This window comes from Bombina bombina, chromosome 1, assembly GCF_027579735.1.
Source record: "Bombina bombina isolate aBomBom1 chromosome 1, aBomBom1.pri, whole genome shotgun sequence".
NCBI lineage: Eukaryota > Metazoa > Chordata > Amphibia > Anura > Bombinatoridae > Bombina > Bombina bombina.
This window is the reverse complement of record NC_069499.1, coordinates 644,939,157-644,957,483: the sequence shown is the minus strand read 5'-3', so window position 1 is coordinate 644,957,483 and position 18,327 is coordinate 644,939,157.

Below are 18,327 nucleotides of genomic sequence, written 5' to 3'. Positions count from 1 at the left end.
TCCTAGGATTTTGTCCTTTCTCCAGGAAGGTCTGGAGAAGGGTTTGTCAGTCAGTACTCTGAAGGGTCAGATTTCTGCATTATTTATTTTGTTTCGAAAAGCATCTGGTGGATGTGCCAGATGTGCAATCTTTGTGTCAGACCCTGATCAGAATCCCTGGTTAACCTTGTTCTTAAACCTTAACCTTGTTCTTAAAGTTTTGCAGCAGGCTCCGTTTGAGCCATTGTATTCCATAGATATTAAGTTGTTATCTTTGAAGGTTTTGTTTCTTATTGCTATCTCTTCTGCTCAGAGAGTCTCAGAACTCTTGGCTTTGCAGTGTGATTCGCCTTACCTTATCTTTCATGCTGATAAGGAGGTTCTTCGTACTAAGTTGGGTTTTCTTCCTTAAGTGGTTTCAGATAGAAATATTAATCAGGAAATTGTTGTTCCTTCTCTATGTCCTAATCCTTCTTCTCATAAAGAACGTTTGTTGCACAATTTGGATGTTGTGCGTGCTCTAAAATTCTACCTACAGGCGACTAAGGCGACTAAGGACTAAGGATCAAGTCCTCTGCCCTGTTTGTTTGTCTGGAAAGCGTAAAGGTCAGAAATCTTCTGCTACTTCTCTTTCTCTCTGGTTGAGAAGTATAATTTGTTTTGCTTATGAGACTGCTGGTCAGCAACCTCCTGAGAGAATTACAGCTCACTTCATGAGGGATGTCTCCTCTTCTTGGGCTTTCAAAAATGAAGCTTCTGTGGAACTGATTTTCAAGTCTGCAACTTGGTCCTCTCTGAATACTTTTTACAAATTTGATACTTTTGTCTCGGCTGAGGCTTCTTTTGGGAGAAAGGTTCTTCAAGTGGTGGTGCCTTCTGTTTAGGTCTGCCTGACTTGTTCTCCCTCCCTAGTCATTTGTGTCCTCTAGCTTGGGTATTGGTTCCCACTAGTAATTGATGATGTTGTGGACTCTCCATATCTTTTTTTATTTTTTTATTTTTTATTATTTTTCAAAAGCTTTATTGAGAGAATTCACATAATAGAATAAATATATAATATATAATAAGGGGGAAAAAAAGAGGACAATTAAATCGACAACTAATGAGTCAAAGGTCATGAATGTCCAGCAAGAACAGAAACCACCTAGAACATACATATTCCAAAATAAACAACAAAGGTGGTAAGAGTACCCAAAATGAGGGACTTGGTAACATGTCACAGAAGAGGGACATAATGTCCCCATATACACTTAAAGTAAGGAGAATTGATGGGTAGGGAGAGTGAGGGGGGAAGGAAGACGAGAGTAAGGGGGGGGAGAGAAGGAATATTCAGTCTGGAAGCGAATATGTAGAATTAGGGAAATTAGTTAGTCAGTAGTCATGGGGTTCGGTTTCCAGGTCGTATCGAAATGAAGCTGCCAGTCTGCCCAAATTAATTCAAAGAGGTCAGAAGTGCCTAATTTGTAGTAGATATCGACTCTCCATATCTTAGGAAAGAAAACACAATTTATGTTTACCTGATAAATTTATTTATTTTCGGATATGGAGAGTCAAAGACCGCACCCTTAATTTTGAAGACAATTTTTTTTTTTTACCAAACCTCAGGCACCTCTACACCTTTGTGTTATTCCTTTTTTCCATTTCCCTTTGATGGAATGATTATGGGTAGGGGAGTGATACTTAACAGCTTTGCTGTGGTGCTCTTTGCCTCCTCCTGCTGGCCAGGAGTGATATTCCCACTAGTAATTGATGACATTGTGGACTCTCCATATCCAGAAATAAATACATTTATCAGGTAAGCATAAATTTTGTTTTTTGATAAAAAAAAATTATATATTAAATAATAAGTTTGGATTTCAGAATAATGTTGTTTTCTGGAATAATGGATTTGGTGATTTGTTCCTGTATTTATGATAATGTTGAGACACTGTGGGTTGAAATAAAGAGGGGGGAATAAAAAAAAATATTTTTAGTTGCATTCCATAAGCCCACCAACATTAGAGACATGTAGGAAAATAAACTGCTAATGCAAATAGCGGAGGCGGCTCTAGAGTTAGTGAGGCCTTAAGCTAAGCAAAAGTTGCAAAAATTGATCTAATAAATTGATTTTATGCATTTCCTATTTTTAAGGTAAGCATTCACAAATTCCTAGAAATGTACTTCTGGACATTTTGAATTATTCTACACACACACTTATTTACTCCAAAACAGTTGGTTGGCTCATAACAAGTGTGGGACAGGGGGCGCGTTGCACCAGCAGCTCTTGTGAGCTGCTGGTGCAATGCTGAATACGGAGAGCGTATTGCTCTCCGTATTCAGCGAGGTCTGGCGGACCTGATCCGCACTGTCGGATCAGGTCCGCCAGACCTTGTTAAATAGAGGTCATAGTATAAGTACTGCTTAAGACCCATAGAACACTGCTACATCAAGTTGTGTGATTATAGCGCTGTTGATTGGGTCAGCAGAAGTTTCCATACACACACACATACATACATATTCCACATTCCATATGCACACACACATACATACATACACACCATATGCACATACATAAACACACACATATATACACACTGTTCAAACACATACATATACTGTATACACATGCACACCATACACACACACACATATATACAAACATTCTATATGCACACACATACACATCATGCGAATACACACACATACATACACACCATAAACACAAACATACCATATACATGTACTTAAACACACATGCACCCCATATGCATGCTCGCATTCACACATATACATACACACCATACACACATACACTACACTATACTCGTAGACACATACATATATATACACACATAAACACTATACAGGTGCACAAACAAATATATACACACATCTATCTACTCCATATGTGCACAAACACACATAGAAATATACACACATGCACCCCATAAACATGCACAAACATATACACACCCTATATGCACACACACACATAGATATATACACAGATGCGCCCCATACGTACAGACATGCACACACGCATATATCTTGTACACCATACTCACACACACATATGCACACACACATACATATCATGCTCACCATACTCACAGATAAACAAATGCACATGCACACACATATATACACATGCACTCAATATGTACACACATACAAAACTAACATTTGTTAAAAAAAAATATCTAGGAATACTTGTCAAAAAAAAGGATTTTTTTAATTTTATTGTTAAAAAAATTTTATGAAAATATTTATATTTTTAAAAATACCTAAATAATGCATTATACTAATATTAAACCTGTGTTTTTCTGAGAAACAAAAATGAGGATACATTATTAACAAGAAAAAGAAAACGGCTGCACACTACAGACTTAAAAGTTAGAAAATAACTTTTAATATAGCACAATTAAAACATGATACATAAAGGCAGCAAAAACAGCAGTCCTAACGTGTTTCGTGCCATTACTTGGCACTTAGTCATAGGAATGACTTCTGCAACACTGACCCTCCATTTAAAGGGGCAGTGTCCAATCATATTGTAGATATTGAACACATGTGAAAACAAACATTTAAAAGAAAAAAACACAACATATATACAAGAGAGAATTAGCTCAAATTGCAAGTAGATACTTAAATATATAACAGAGCATCACAGTGTTGGACCCATAATTGCATAATGAATCTAAAGGCAAATGCTATAAATACAGTACCATTATTACTCTAATGGGAGATTATGAAAAAATCATTTGGATATCTTAAATAGCATAGATTGTCTAAATTGGTATAAATATAATACTTTTGCAAAAAATAATAACATAATGCAAATACATTAAAAGGCACAAGATTTTGGAATTATAACACAGTAATGACATTCAAATAAACTTGTATAAAAGTCTAGGATAATAATAGTTTTTTTTTTTTGTTTAAATACATTTTTATTGACAATTTTGTATTTAACATAAACAGATAAATGGATAACAGTGATCAGAAAATGTTTCCAATTACATTAAATCATTGCAATATCTTACTAGCCATTTCTGTGAAAGAACAAGAAGGGGAGGGGTAATAGGAGGGGAGGAATGGGAGGGGTTCAGGTAAGGGGTTATGGGGATTAGGAGGGAGGTACAGAGGAAAAATAGAGATATGGTATAGTATAGTTCCTTTGCACTTAGTCTGTTTAAAGGTAGGAGCACACACCTTAAACATTTGTAGGGTCTAGTGTTTATAATCGTAAGGAAGGGCTATCATTTCAGTTTTATGATGCTCTTTGCTCCCATAGGAAAATTATATCTAGTATAAAGTCTTTCTTCCCCAAAAAGCAATAATGTCTCTTCTCTAGGGATAATATATAAGTAACTTCTGTCACCCATTGGTCAAAAGTAGAGGAGAGATACCAACCGGGACAGTCCACTGTAACAAGGTGTTGCTATTAATGTATTGTCCATGACTTGTGATACAAGCTGCATAGTATAACATATAGGAGAGATTGCATTTGCAAGTTTATTTGTATATATATGAAGTAGCTGGTTTTATGCTTTCAAAACACAGTTGATTGCAATGGGTTGAATTTTAGATAATAAGAATATCTCATTATCTTATATTTGTCTGTAAAATCAGAGCTCAGTGCGTAGACGGAGCAATAGAAAATTGTCATTTTCTTATTTAAAGGACCAGTGCAATAACACTGTATTAGTAGTTTGCTAAATATATTTTACGAGACCTTTCTTTGTATATATTTATTTTAAATTTGCTGTTCAGATAGCAGATATTTCTTTTTGCAGCATAACTTAATTCTCTCTGTAATGCAAACTGAAGTGATAAGTTGTCTACAATTTTAGTGTAGGGATCCGGGAGACTAGCGGACAGAAAAGAAAAAAAAAACGAGAAAAAACAGAGGAGTGAAAATATTTAAAGGGATACAGGAAAACTGATATAACATCTGAGAATTTAAGGGAATATTTACATAAAAGACGATGAGGTTTACTGTAAGCCTAACACTAGTATATTTCACTGTGTTAGCAGTTTCAATTAAAGATTATTTTTAGTTTGGTTAAAATGTCCCTTTAATTAGCCTGCATCCCACTGTGAGTGCGTTCTTATGCTGCTTATGCTTGTTTAGGCTATTTCATGAACGTCAGTATACATTTTTTTATTATAAGGATCATTGGGAATAATTTAAAGGGGAAATTGTATTAGTATTCTTTTGTAGAAAGCTTATTTTTTGTGTTATATACGGTTGTAATATTTGGCTGGACAACTGCAGAATGGTGAATATCAAATTATATACAACGTTAAATCCAATAATTTTGTTGTGGTTAAACTAATTAGCATTTATCAAGTATTAGTGTGAATTTTATATTTTTAAGCAGTAAACAGTGTTTCTCCTTTAAGTAAAAAATGAAACTTTGAGCTTGCCTTACTATCTTTGAGAAGAATGATAACACTGTGCATGTTTTGCTTTTCTTTAAAGAAAAGTTTCTCTGTTTGGCTTTGTTGCAGAGAGAACGATTTGCACTTTACATTTAAAGCGGCAGTACTGGTGTTCTATGTTATAAAAATGATAACTATAAATTGCTCACTACAAAGAAACAAGTATTTATATTATATTCTGTCACAGAATATAGCTTAAAAATGATAATTTTATTTCTGTGGCTGTCAAACTGTATATCACAGATATTTCAGAACTCTTTGTTATTTAAAATAACCCCCACTGCGTTCAATAAATAAATGAGATATTATTTAATGAAGTGATTTCAGTGACACTTTAAAATATATCTAGTTATTTGGTTATTAACTAGTCTACCACTATTATTGCAATGACTTTGATTGCTGCTTAACAGCTAAGTCGTGGTCTATAAGGTGTCTACAAATAAACAACCCTAAAACAGATGATGCACATTTTATCTGATTCTACTGCATTTATATAACTTGCTAATTTATCTGATCCCAGTTTTATTTTTATTTATATGGCTTACGTGTATTTTGTCTCTTGGGGTTGTAATGAGATTTATACAGCCTGTGATAAGAGGCAGCCCTCAAAGGTTTAAAAATTAGCATATGAGCCTACCTATGTTTGGTTTAATCTAGGAAGGTTGGTTAAAATTAAAAGTCCTATCTGAATAATGAAATTTTCATTTATCCTACAATGTCCCTTTAACAGTGACGTTTTATTTGGACATAATTGTGATTGTATTGCGGAGTGTACTCATCCTGTACTGTTTCTGTTTACTTCCTAGACTCCATGTGACTCGAGTGTTTGCTTGCCATGGGTATCCACTGGTTGCCTTGTCTACCCCATGAACAAACCATCAGATTTCCAGTATCTCCCTGCGGAAGAACCGTGGATAAGCACCCCTACTGCAAATTAACTATTGGAGAACTGTATTATAGCAAAGTGTCAAGGTGCAGCGCCCTCAAATGGACAAAGACTGTTCTTAAAGTATTCAGAGGCCACCTAGAGACAGTTGTGCTGTTGCTATGTCATGCTTTACTGTGGAAAAGGAACTGTTGGACATATTGGGGGGTGCTAGCAATGCAGGTGGAGAGATAGACGATGCAGCGTTGTTTGGGGGTAGATGGGGGGCTGGTTGGGTCTCTGTGCTGGTAGACCGGTAGTTTTGGGAAGGCTGGAAGATAGATGGAATGTATTGGAGGGATTGTACCTATATGCAGTGACAATTAGTCTATAACAGTATATCACGACATAGGAATATTTTTCTCGTTAGTATTCTTATAGAGTTCTGTTACCATAATATAAGGCTTTACTAATTTTCTATGCCTGTCTATTTTTATGTTATTCTGTTAGAATAAAAGGATGGTATGTTAGGGGTAATATGAACCTGATCGCAGCCATCTTGTTCTTTGCAGCCATCTTGTTCCCCGCAGCCATTTTGTAATGAATAGACTTTATTATACTGGGTTATGATGTAGTGAGAACTATATGCATATTATGATAGTTTCCTTAGCTGTTCGGCCTTGCCAATGTACTCTGGCCCTATGCCCAGAAATAAGATAGAATAAGATAATGTAAACAAGATGTTTCAGAAACCTTGTTGTCTCCGTAGATGGTAGTTTGTTATGACTCTGTAAGTATTGTTATGAGAAACTCATATTCCAGTTTTTCCTTGTGTGTAACTCTGTATAACTGTGTAAGCGTCTGTTATCCATCCAAGTTACTACAAATATTATTATACCCAATAACTGTTTTTTTGGGTTTTTTTGTGACCCAAGCATCCAGCAAACCATTACTGAGAAAGAGAACATTTCTCCATAATTAGTTTGTACATTAATATTAACTACTACTAATGCCAAATATTGAAAGTGCATAAATATATGTGTTAACAAAGCAATGTTGCGATATTAATATTATTATATAAAAACTGAGAGTAAGTTGATAAACTATTGGTATGAAAACCAGTTACAGTGAAGATGAACTGTTGCTACCACAAGCACTAATCATATCGCAACATTGTTACTTTTGAAAGTAATAAAATCGAATATGCACAGTTACTGCGTTTAACAGTGACAAAACATATATTTACTTAAAACCTGATATGTTACTAAACTCATAGGAACACATGTAGTATAACACCCAACCAGGAAACTTAAAATTGCACAACTATTGAACAGAAAATTATACTTGCTAGATGCCATGGATATTTACTTTTGTAAACTAATGTACCAACATTGAATTTAAACACAGCAATTGCAGTAATGTCAAATCCAAAGCAATACAAGCTACACAATCAGGGATAGTCATGGACCAAGACTGTGACAGACATTTTTTTCAAAATACAGACCTTAGTGAAGGACACCAAGGTACATTTTAAATTAAAAACATCAAAAAACACTTTTTTTACCAAGAGGGTACTGGATATGCATGGTGGAATAGCCATCCAGCAGAAGTGGTAGAGACAGTGAAGGAGTTTAAACATGCATGGGCCGCTCATAAAACTGGCCTTAGAGGGAACACTGTTCACGACTTATGGGTGGTTGACACAGCCTGTACTGCAGGCAGCTTGCTAATTCCCTCTTTCTCACTCACTTTCCCGCTTCTGAGCGGTGTCACCCGGGCACGGCCCCAACCCCACAAAACATTGCACCATATGCGTCAAGGAGGAGTCAGGACCAACATTTATCTGTCCTACTCCTACCTTCCTGCCGCAAAATGAGTGGTGGACACTGTAAGGTCCAGTCACGGACACCAGTGTCCGTGTACGGACACTTTGCCTATCCTTGTACACAATATATGAGCACTGTACATGCTGTGTGAAGCCCGCAATCCATTTTGCTTACAAAAGCCAATACTCCTTGAAATTAGAATACCATCCACACTCTATTCTACCCAAAGAACTCAAGAGAGTAGCATAAATATTTTCACCAATACACACTGGTATATTTACAGATACTAGTTACTAGGCACCTACTACCCTAGCCAACCTAAAGGTGACATAAACTAGTGAGTACCGATTAATTTATTCACATAACCAATGCCAGATATATAATTAACAGGTCTCACAAGTCACCCATAGCAACTAGAGAGAGTGATTTTAAATGTTTGTGTATACACATCTTTTAAGGTAAATCATTAAAAGTCAAGTTTTAAAATAGAATTATTTGCCTCTACCTTCAGTGTGGGCAGAGAGTGCTATATAGCATTTCTTTCTAGGGAATCTAATCCCAATTGTTCTAAAAAGTTTAGTATTAAATGCTAGCACCACTCCTCAAAAGAAATAATATATTGATACTAAAATAAAAAGTATCCCTAACAATCAAGATTATTGAGGAGCTTGCCTTTATAGTGCCCTTGTTGTTCTTTGTGTGTGAAATCCTTCACTAAATGTCTGCCACAGCCTTGGTCCGTGCCTATCCTTGCACATTTTGGTATATTGCATGCCACCATTTCACCGCCAACCGCGATCAAATTAAAACTTTGGGTTTCTTACTGAGATTATATACATACTGCTTGTGCTATCATGGCACAAATTGTTGCAAAAGTTTTTCTGGGATCCCCTTTGATCAGAAATAGCAGAAAAAGATGACTTTGCTTTTGCTTTTTGGTAATTAGAAGGCCGCTAATTGCAGCTGTGCACCACACTTCTATTATTCCCAACAGTGAACGGGTTAATTAGGTATCTTAAAAGGTTAATTTTAGCTTTATAGAAACATAGAATTTGATGGTAGATAAGAACCAAAAAGGCCCATCAAGTCTACCCATATTACATGTTACTTTTTCCTTAGGATAGCCTTATGCATGTCCCAGGCATTTTTTAATTCCTTTACAGTCTTTGTGTTTACCACCTCAAATGGAAGTTTATTCCATGAATCCATCACCCTTTCTGTAAAAAAAAATGCTTCCTCAAATTTCTCCTGAATCTGCTACCCTCTAACTTTAGATTGTGACCCCTTGTGTTGCCATTTATTTTTTGTGAAAAATGCTTTCATCTTATATTTTATTAATTCCTTTCATATATTTGAAGATTTCTATCATGTCACCTCTTTCCCTTCTATCCTCTTAACTATACATATTTAGATCATAGAGTCTTTCTTTGTACGTTTTATATTTTAGACCATGTACCATTTTAGTAGCCCTCCTTTGAACAGCTTCTAGTTTATTTATATCTTTCTGAAGATATGGTCTCCAGAACTGTACACAGTGTTCCAGATTTGGTCTAACTAATGATCTGTAAAGTGGCATAAGAACCTTGCTATTTCTGCTACTAATACCTCTTCCAGCTTTGGTGTAGAGATTACCCTCCCACCTGACACTTCCCACCCCCTGATTCAGCCTGATCCCTCCCAAACAGCTCTCTGCCTTCCCTCACACCCCACTGGTCACTCCCATCTTAGGTACTAGCAGACAGTCTGCCAGTATGAAAATGTAATTTTATTTTAATATTATTATTATTATCAAGTATTTGTAGAGCGCTGTAAACATAGTCAATATACAGGATAGCTTTTGCAGGGATCAAGTGGGTAGAGAGCCCTACCGAGAGTTTTACTGTTGTAGTTGGCTCTTATGAAGGCAATCTGCAAACAGCTGGGCTGATAGGCTTACATTCTAAGGGGTTCAAGGGGAAAGCAATGTAGTTAGGAAAGGTTAGTGTTGGTTGTAAGCATCCCTGAATAGTAGAGTTTTTAGGGAGCGCTTGAAGCTGTTAAAACTAGGGGAGAGTCTTGTGGGGCGAGGCAGGGAGTTCCACAAGATGGGGGCCAGTCTGGAGAAGTCCTGTAGACGGGAATGTGAGGAAGTAACAGGAGAGGAAGAGTGGAGGAGATCCTGAGCTGATCGAAGGGGACGGGAGGGAGAGTATCTGGAGACAAGTTCTGAAATGTAGGGGGGAGCAGTGCAGTTGAGAGCTTTGTATCTCAGAATGAAGGATTTTGTATTTAATCCTAGAGGCAAGAAGAAGCCAGTGAAGGTATTGGCAGAGAGGCGCAGCAGATGAAGATCGACGAGTAAGGAAGATGAGCCTGGCAGAGGCATTCATAATGGATTGTAAAGAAGCTATGCGGCAGCTAGGTAGACCAGAGAGGACGGAGTTGCAGTAGTCGAGGCAGGAAAGGATGAGAGAGTGGATTAAAATCTTAGTTGTATCTTGTGTAAGGAAGTCTAATTTTAGCAATGTTTTTAAGGTGGAAGCGGCAGGCTTTAGCCAAGGACTGAATGTGAGGAGTGAAGGAAAGATCTGAGTCAAGTGTGACCCCAAGACATCGGGCATGCGGGGTAGGAGTAATGATGGAATTATCAACAGTTATAGAAATTTTGGGGGTGGAGTCATTGGAAGAAGGGGGAAAAATAAGGAGTTCAGTTTTGGAGAGATTTAGCTTAAGGCAGTGAGAGGACATCCAAGATGAGGTATGAGACAGTTAGTGACACGGGTTAGTAAGGAAGGAGGTAAGTCTGGTGCAGAGAGGTAGATTTGGGTGTCATCGGCATACAAATGATATTGAAACCCATGGGACTTTATTAAGGAACCTAATGATGACGTGTAGATTGAAAAGAGAAGGGGACCGAGGACAGAGCCTTGAGGTACCCCAACAGAAAGTGGTAACGGGGCAGAGGATGCTCCGGAGAAGGCTACACTAAATGTACGGTTAGTTAGATAGGAAGAGAACCACAAAAGAGTTGGGTAACAGATGCAGAAGGATTGGAGGGTTTGGAGCAGAAGAGGGTGGTCAACAGTGTCAAAGGCTGCAGACAGGTCAAGGAGGATAAGCAGAGAGAAGTGGCCTTTGGATTTTGCTGTAAGTAGGTCATTGTTAATCTTGACAATTGCTGTCTCGGTAGAGTGATGGGGACGAAATCCAGATTGCAGTGGGTCAAGAAGAGAGTTTAAGGTGTAAGGAAATGGGATAGACGTGTGTATACTAGCTTTTCTAGGAGCTTTGAGGCAAGAGGGAGTAGGGAAATAGGGCGGTAGTTGGATGGGGAGGTTGGATCGAGGGAAGGTTTTTTGACAATAGGTGTGACCAGTGCATGTTTTAGAGATGAGGGAAATATACCAGTGCTGAGGGAGAGGTTGAAAATGTGTGTGAGTATGGGGGTGAGGGTAGAAGAGAGGGAGGGGAGTAGCTGTGAAGGGATGAGGTCGAGGGGACAGATAGTGAGGTGGGAGGACAGTATAAGGGCAGAAATGTCATCCTCGTTAACAGGGGCAAAAGAGCTGCATTTTTTTATATTTGGGTTTTGGATGATTGTGAGCTTTTGAGGGGGTGGGAGATTGGTAGTATGTTGAGAGCTGATTTCACTTCTGATGGAGTCAATTTTGTTTTTGAAGTGGCTGGCAAAATCTTGAGCTGAGAGAGAGGTTGTATTAGGAGGTGGGGGTGGGCGGAGAAGAGTATTGAACGTGGAGAACAGACGTTTTGAGTTAGAGGAAAGAGTAGAGATGAGATTAGAGAAGTATTATTGCTTATAGAGATTAAGGGCAGAGTAGTAGGAGTTCAGGATGAACTTGTAGTGAAGAAAGTCAGCTGAACTCTGAGATTTCCTCCAGTGTCGCTCAGCAGTACGGGAACATCTGTGTAGGTACCATGTCAGAGGAGTATGCCAGGGCTGAGGATGAGAGTGTGGTTTCAGAGCTATGGTTGGAGGGGCCAGATTGTCAATGGCTGATGTAAGGGTGGAGTTATAGTGGTATATAGATTGGTCAGGGCAGGAAAAGTAGGTGATGGATGAGAGGAGAGGTTTGAGAGAGCTAGCGAGCTGTTGCAGATCTAGTGACTTAGTGCTTCTGTGAAGTTTGGTGTGAGGGGTAGAGGAAGGGGGAGTTGTAGGTAGGGAAGTGATGAGATGGTGATCAGAGAGAGGAAAAGGCGAGTTTGTTAAATTTGAGATAGTGCATCGATAGGTGAAAATCAGGTCAAGGGAATGACCATCTTTGTGAGTGGGAGAGTCAGTCCATTGTGACAGGCCAGAAGAGGAAGTGAGTTGAAGAAGTTGTTTTGCAGAGGAGGCAGGGGGATTGTCAAGAGGGATGTTAAAGTTGCCAAGAATGAGGGCAGGGGTGTCTGAGGAAAGGAAATAAGGAAGCCAGGCAGCAAAGTGATCTAAGAATTGATTTGGGGAGCCAGGGGGGCGGTATATGACTGCAACACATATAGATAGGGGAGAGAATAACCGAATCATGTGTGCTTCAAATGAAGAAAATGTGAGTGAAGAGAAGGGCTGTATTTGTTTAAAGGTGCAAGAAGAGGAAAGTAAAATACCAACACCACCTCCTTGTCTATTGCCAGACCTAGGAGTGTGGCTGAAATGGAGACCCCCCCATGTGACAGTGCAGCAGTGGATGCTGTGTCTGAAGCAGAGAGCCAGGTTTCTGTTAGAGCCAGAAGGTTAAGAGAGTGGGAGATAAAGAGATCATGGATAGAAGTGAGCTTGTTGCAAACAGAGCGATAGTTCCAGAGTGCACAAATGAAGGGGGAGGTGGTTTTAGATGTAAGAGGAATGTGGTTAAGGTTACCATGGTTTTGTTTATGAAGTCTATTGAAAGGCACACAGGGATGTGAAAGGCTAGGTGGTTATGAGGGACCAGGATTAGGGAAGATGTCGCCAGCAGCTAGTATGAGCAAGAGGGAGAGTGACATGAGATGAGAAGCAGATTTGCAGTAGTGAGACTGTTTTTGGGCTGAAGTGCAGGGGGGAGAGAGAGTGTTTAGGACTAGGTAAAGTTCATGAGTACAAAAGTAAGGTGAGTTTAAGAGAGATGGGCTAATGAACAGTGCAGGTGGAGAGGGAGAAGGAGTAATTGAGTAATGTAGTTTGTTATAGAGACAAGAGGTAGCAAAAAGGAGTAAGAAGATATTGAGCATTATTATGAAAGTGGGAACCAAGTAAACACATAAGACACAGTGTTATAGCAGCACTTGCAAAAGCATACAATTAGATATATAAAACACAGTATTACAAGAGTGCTTGCCTTGTGTCTTGCCCCTTGCCCAATCCTTGTATAATTCTAAAATTATTGCCTCACTTATAAAATGTTCACTTTGAAAATGTGAACATATGCTGTGTTAAAATGTACACTGCCCAGGCAATGCACCCACCCTGTGCAATGCACCTCCCAAACTAATGTGAAATATATACAGGCAGGGCAGTCAGCTAAGTCCACTAAATTTAATTGATTGCTAATCAAAGACAATTGGAAAGGCCAATTGGAATGTTAGATTTTGGTCTGGTCAGGGTGAGATGAGTTAAGTAAACAGATAATAACATTTGGAGGAGGTTAAAACTATGGCATAAGATAGCTATAAATTTTAGAATAATAGCAAGTATTGATAAGGATTGAACATCACATGGCAATTAGCTAAACATTAGAAGTAAGACATTGGGAACAACATTACAATGAATGCAGGACTTAATTTTAACAACCTAAATTCATGTGCTCAATATACATATACACATACCAGAAAGAGAGACTTGGAGTACAAATGACACAAAAGCAGGTGAAGTAGCAGGATTTGATGCAGGGGCTCAATTCACATACCAGAAAGAAAGACTTGGAGTACAAATGACACAAAAGCAGGTGAAGTAGCAGGATTTGATGCAGGGGCTCAATTCACATACCAGAAATAAACTATATATATATATGTATATTATCAATAAAAAGAGAAAAAAATAACTCCTATATTCCAGCATCAGACTATATAAATTAGAAAACATTGCCATAAGCAAAGAGAGATACAAGCAAAGTAGTATATTGAATAACAAAATAATGTATTACATTTTTAGCAACATCACATCAAAACTCTGCACAAAAGATTAACAGCCCTTGTAAACAGATACTCTGTGTTCAGTCTTTAAATTATGTACTTTTATCCGGATCCATAGTGATAACAAAAGAAAAAAAACATCCCAACAAAGATGTATTTATAATCCACATTGGAAGATAGAGAGTTTATGCAGGCACAGCACTATACCGTAATTACTAACAAACAGGTTGCTTATGTACAATTTACTTCTCACTTTTCAGATACTTCTTAGAAATCACTTGAACGTGGCAATATATGCCTCACAGGTCACTGTGTAACCGTGGATACAGGAGATTATCAAACATTGCAGCATAAAACATTGCAGCATAAGTCTCACTTTAATTTACCTGCTGACGGCCATAGATCAGCTGTGTTTTACCTGCTTTTCATTCATCCAGATATGGTTGGCATAGATTTCCTGTAAACAATTGAAACTTAGCAACATTGTAAAGAAACAAATATGTTTATATATTTCACCGGGGGGCTCTAAAACCTTACAGAAAAAGAAGGCGGAGTATCCTGTTTAAAATCTATGGAGGTAATCCTCCAATCATACACAGCCGGAAGAACCCCTAATGAAGCACGGGTGAAGCGCGCGTAGCTGATGTTGATGGCGTCTACAGCTGAGCACCACTGACTCCTCTTTCTCTGCACAAGTTTTGTCACACCCTCCTATCAGTATTATCAAAGGCGTGCTTGTCACTAAAAAGCCTTGATACCAATGAGTGGTTGAAATAGCCCAAGTTCTACAGATAAAGTCCGTTCCGAGAAATCTATGCCAACCATATCTGGATGAATGAAAAGCAGGTAACACACAGCTGATCTATGGCCGTCAGACAGCAGGTAAATTAAAGTGAGACTTATGCTGCAATGTTTAAAAAAATCTCCTGTATCCACGGTTACACAGTGACCTGTGAGGCATATATTGCCAAGTTCAAGTGATTTCTAAGAAGTATCTGAAAATATACAAGTGAGAAGTAAATTGCACATAAGCAACCTGTTTGTTAGTAATTACGGTATAGTACTGTGCCTGCATAAACTCTCTATCTTCCAATGTGGATTATAAATACATCTTTGCTGGTATGTTTTTTTTCTTTTGTTATCACTATGGATCCAGATAAAAGGTCTTTTGTGCAGAGTTTTGATGTGATGTTGCTAAAAATTGAATACATTATTTTGTTATTCAATATACTACTTTGCTTGTATCTCTCTTTTTTGCTTATGGCAATGTTTTCTAATTTATGATTTATAGTATGATGCTGGAATATAGGGGTTCTTTTTTTCTCTTTTTATTGATAATATGCAACATTAACCCCTACCGTGCACTACAAGAAAGTGTATCCTTGCTTTTGTGAGATCTGTCAAGGGTGCCGCAATTGTAGCGAAATTCGGGATAAACCTTCTATAATAACTAGTTATCCCAATAAATGCTCTTACTTGTTTTTTAGTTAGAGGCTGTGGCCAGTTCTGTATGGCCTCTACTTTTGTTGTCTGAGGTTTAACTAATCCTCTACCAATAGTATAACCCAAGTACTTAGCTTCCTGTAAACCAACAGTACATTTTGCAGGATTGGCAGTTAACCCAGCGGACCGTATTGCATCAAGTACTGCTTGAACTTTTGGAAGATGGGATTCCCAATCTGTACTATAAATGATAACATCATCCAAATATGCTGCCGCATAACGAACATGGGGTTTCAGAATTCTATCCATCATCCTCTGGAATGTTGCCGGGGCTCCATGTAAACCAAATGGCAACACCGTATACTGAAATAAGCCCTCTGGGGTTGAAAAAGCTGTCTTTTCCTTTGCTTGACTAGTGAGAGGCACCTGCCAATACCCTTTCGTTAAATCAATTGTAGTGAGATAACGTGCTTTTCCTAGCCTTTCTATCAACTCATCTACTCTAGGCATTGGGTAGGTGTCAAATTTGGAAACACAATTAAGCTTACGAAAGTCATTACAGAACCTTAATGAACCATCCGGCTTTGGAACAAGCACGATTGGACTGTTCCACTCACTTTGTGATTACTCAATTACCCCAAGCTTTAACATTTTTTCTACTTCCAGTTTAATAGCCTTTCTACGAGCCTCAGGGACCCAATAGGGTTTAAGGCAGACCTTCTTCCCTGGTTCTGTTATTATGTCATGCTTAATAACATTAGTTTTTCCCGGTACCACAGAAAATACCTCTTTGTTTATTCTAATAAAATCCTTGACCTCTCGCTTCTGATGTACAGATAGGGTTTCCGATATATTTACCTCTGGTTCAGTGAAAGGGAGTTCTGTAGGTTTTAAGGCAACTAAAACTTCCCTATCTTTCCAAGGTTTTAACAGATTTATATGATATATTTGCTCAGGTTTCCTTCTCCCTGGCTGACTTACTTTGTAATGAACATCACCCACTTTCTCAATTATCTCATATGGGCCCTGCCAAGTAGCCAAGAATTTATTTTCAACTGTAGGGACCAGAACTAACACCCTATCCCCAGGTTGAAACACCCTGGCTCTAGCATTACGGTTGTAGCTGTACTTTTGTGCTTCCTGTGCTTTTCCCATATGTTCCCTTACAATGGGCATGACAGCTTCCATACGATCCTGCATTTGGGAAATATGTTTAATAATACTTCGATAAGGTGTTGTCTCTTGCTCCCAAGTCTCTTTAACTATATCTAGTAATCCCCTGGGATGCCGCCCATATAACAGTTCAAATGGGAAAAAACTTGTAGAAGCCTGGGAAACCTCCCTGATAGAGAACATTAGATAGGGTAACAGAAGGTCTCAATTTCTCCCATCTGTGTCAATTAACTTTCTTAGCATACTTTTGAGAGTTTTGTTAAACCTTTCTACTAAACCATCAGTCTGAGGGTGATATACTGAGGTCCTTAGTTGTTTTATGCCCAACAACTTACACAATTCTTTTGTAACCCTGGACATAAATGGAGTTCCTTGGTCTGTCAATATCTCCTTAGGTATCCCGACCCTGCTAAACATTAGCATGAGTTCTTTTGCTATGGACTTTGCAGAGCTGTTACGAAGGGGAACTGCCTCAGGATAGCGTGTAGCATAATCAAGGATTACCAGTATATACTGATGTCCTCTAGCAGATTTAACCAGCGGACCCACCAAGTCCATAGCAATTCTTTCAAAAGGCACATCAATTATAGGCAAGTGCACTAAAGGGTTACGAAAATCTTTAGCAGGAGCTGTAAGTTGACACTTAGGGCATGAAGCACAATAATCCTTGATGGCTACAAATATCCCTGGCCAATAAAACCTTCTAAGAACTCTCTCTTTGGTTTTCTCGACTCCCAAATGACCCCTAAAATGTGGTTATGTGCAAGATTTAATACAGTGTTCCTAAAAGTCTGGGGCACCAAAAGTTCTTTAACAATGTCTGTTCCTTTCTTCTCTACACGATATACCAAATCATTAACTGCTTCAAAATAAGGATAGGGTAATACATTTCCTGGCTGTGTCACAACATCATCAGCTGCTGTCATTTTTTGAAGATAATGACTAGCCCTTATTACTCTGGAACCTTGGCTGCCACCAACATATTCAGAGTTCAGTCTTTCGGATATTGCTTGAACCTCTCGTTGCAGAGTCTGTGTAGCACTTTGCTGCTCCTCCCGGGTCTTCCTGAATGTCTGAGCTTGCACAGCAGCCATCTGTTGTATCAACAATTCAGTGTTCTCCTTCTGTGATTTAGCCAGCAGCATAGCACTCTCTGACTGGGCCAAGACCAACTGTTGCAGTGCTGCACTATTTTCAGCAGCTTTTCTGTTAGTCTCCTGCTGTATAGCATTAGAATGGATCAAAGCTTTAATGACTTCCTCCATGTTGCTTGCAGATTATTATGCCCACAGACATACAACGTGGTTGCCCGCATTCTCCACCAAGTGTAACAGGGACCACTTTTAACCACGGTCTTCTAGGGCACAAATGCAGCACAGGACAATCCACTGTAGTTTAAAAGGCTTTATTTTTCACAGCAATAACAAACAGGCAGTTCATTTTCAAAAGAGGGAAATCCTTCCTCTGCAGCAAAGTTAAGTACTTTTAAATGTGTCCCAGCACTTCACAGCATTCCACAAGTGC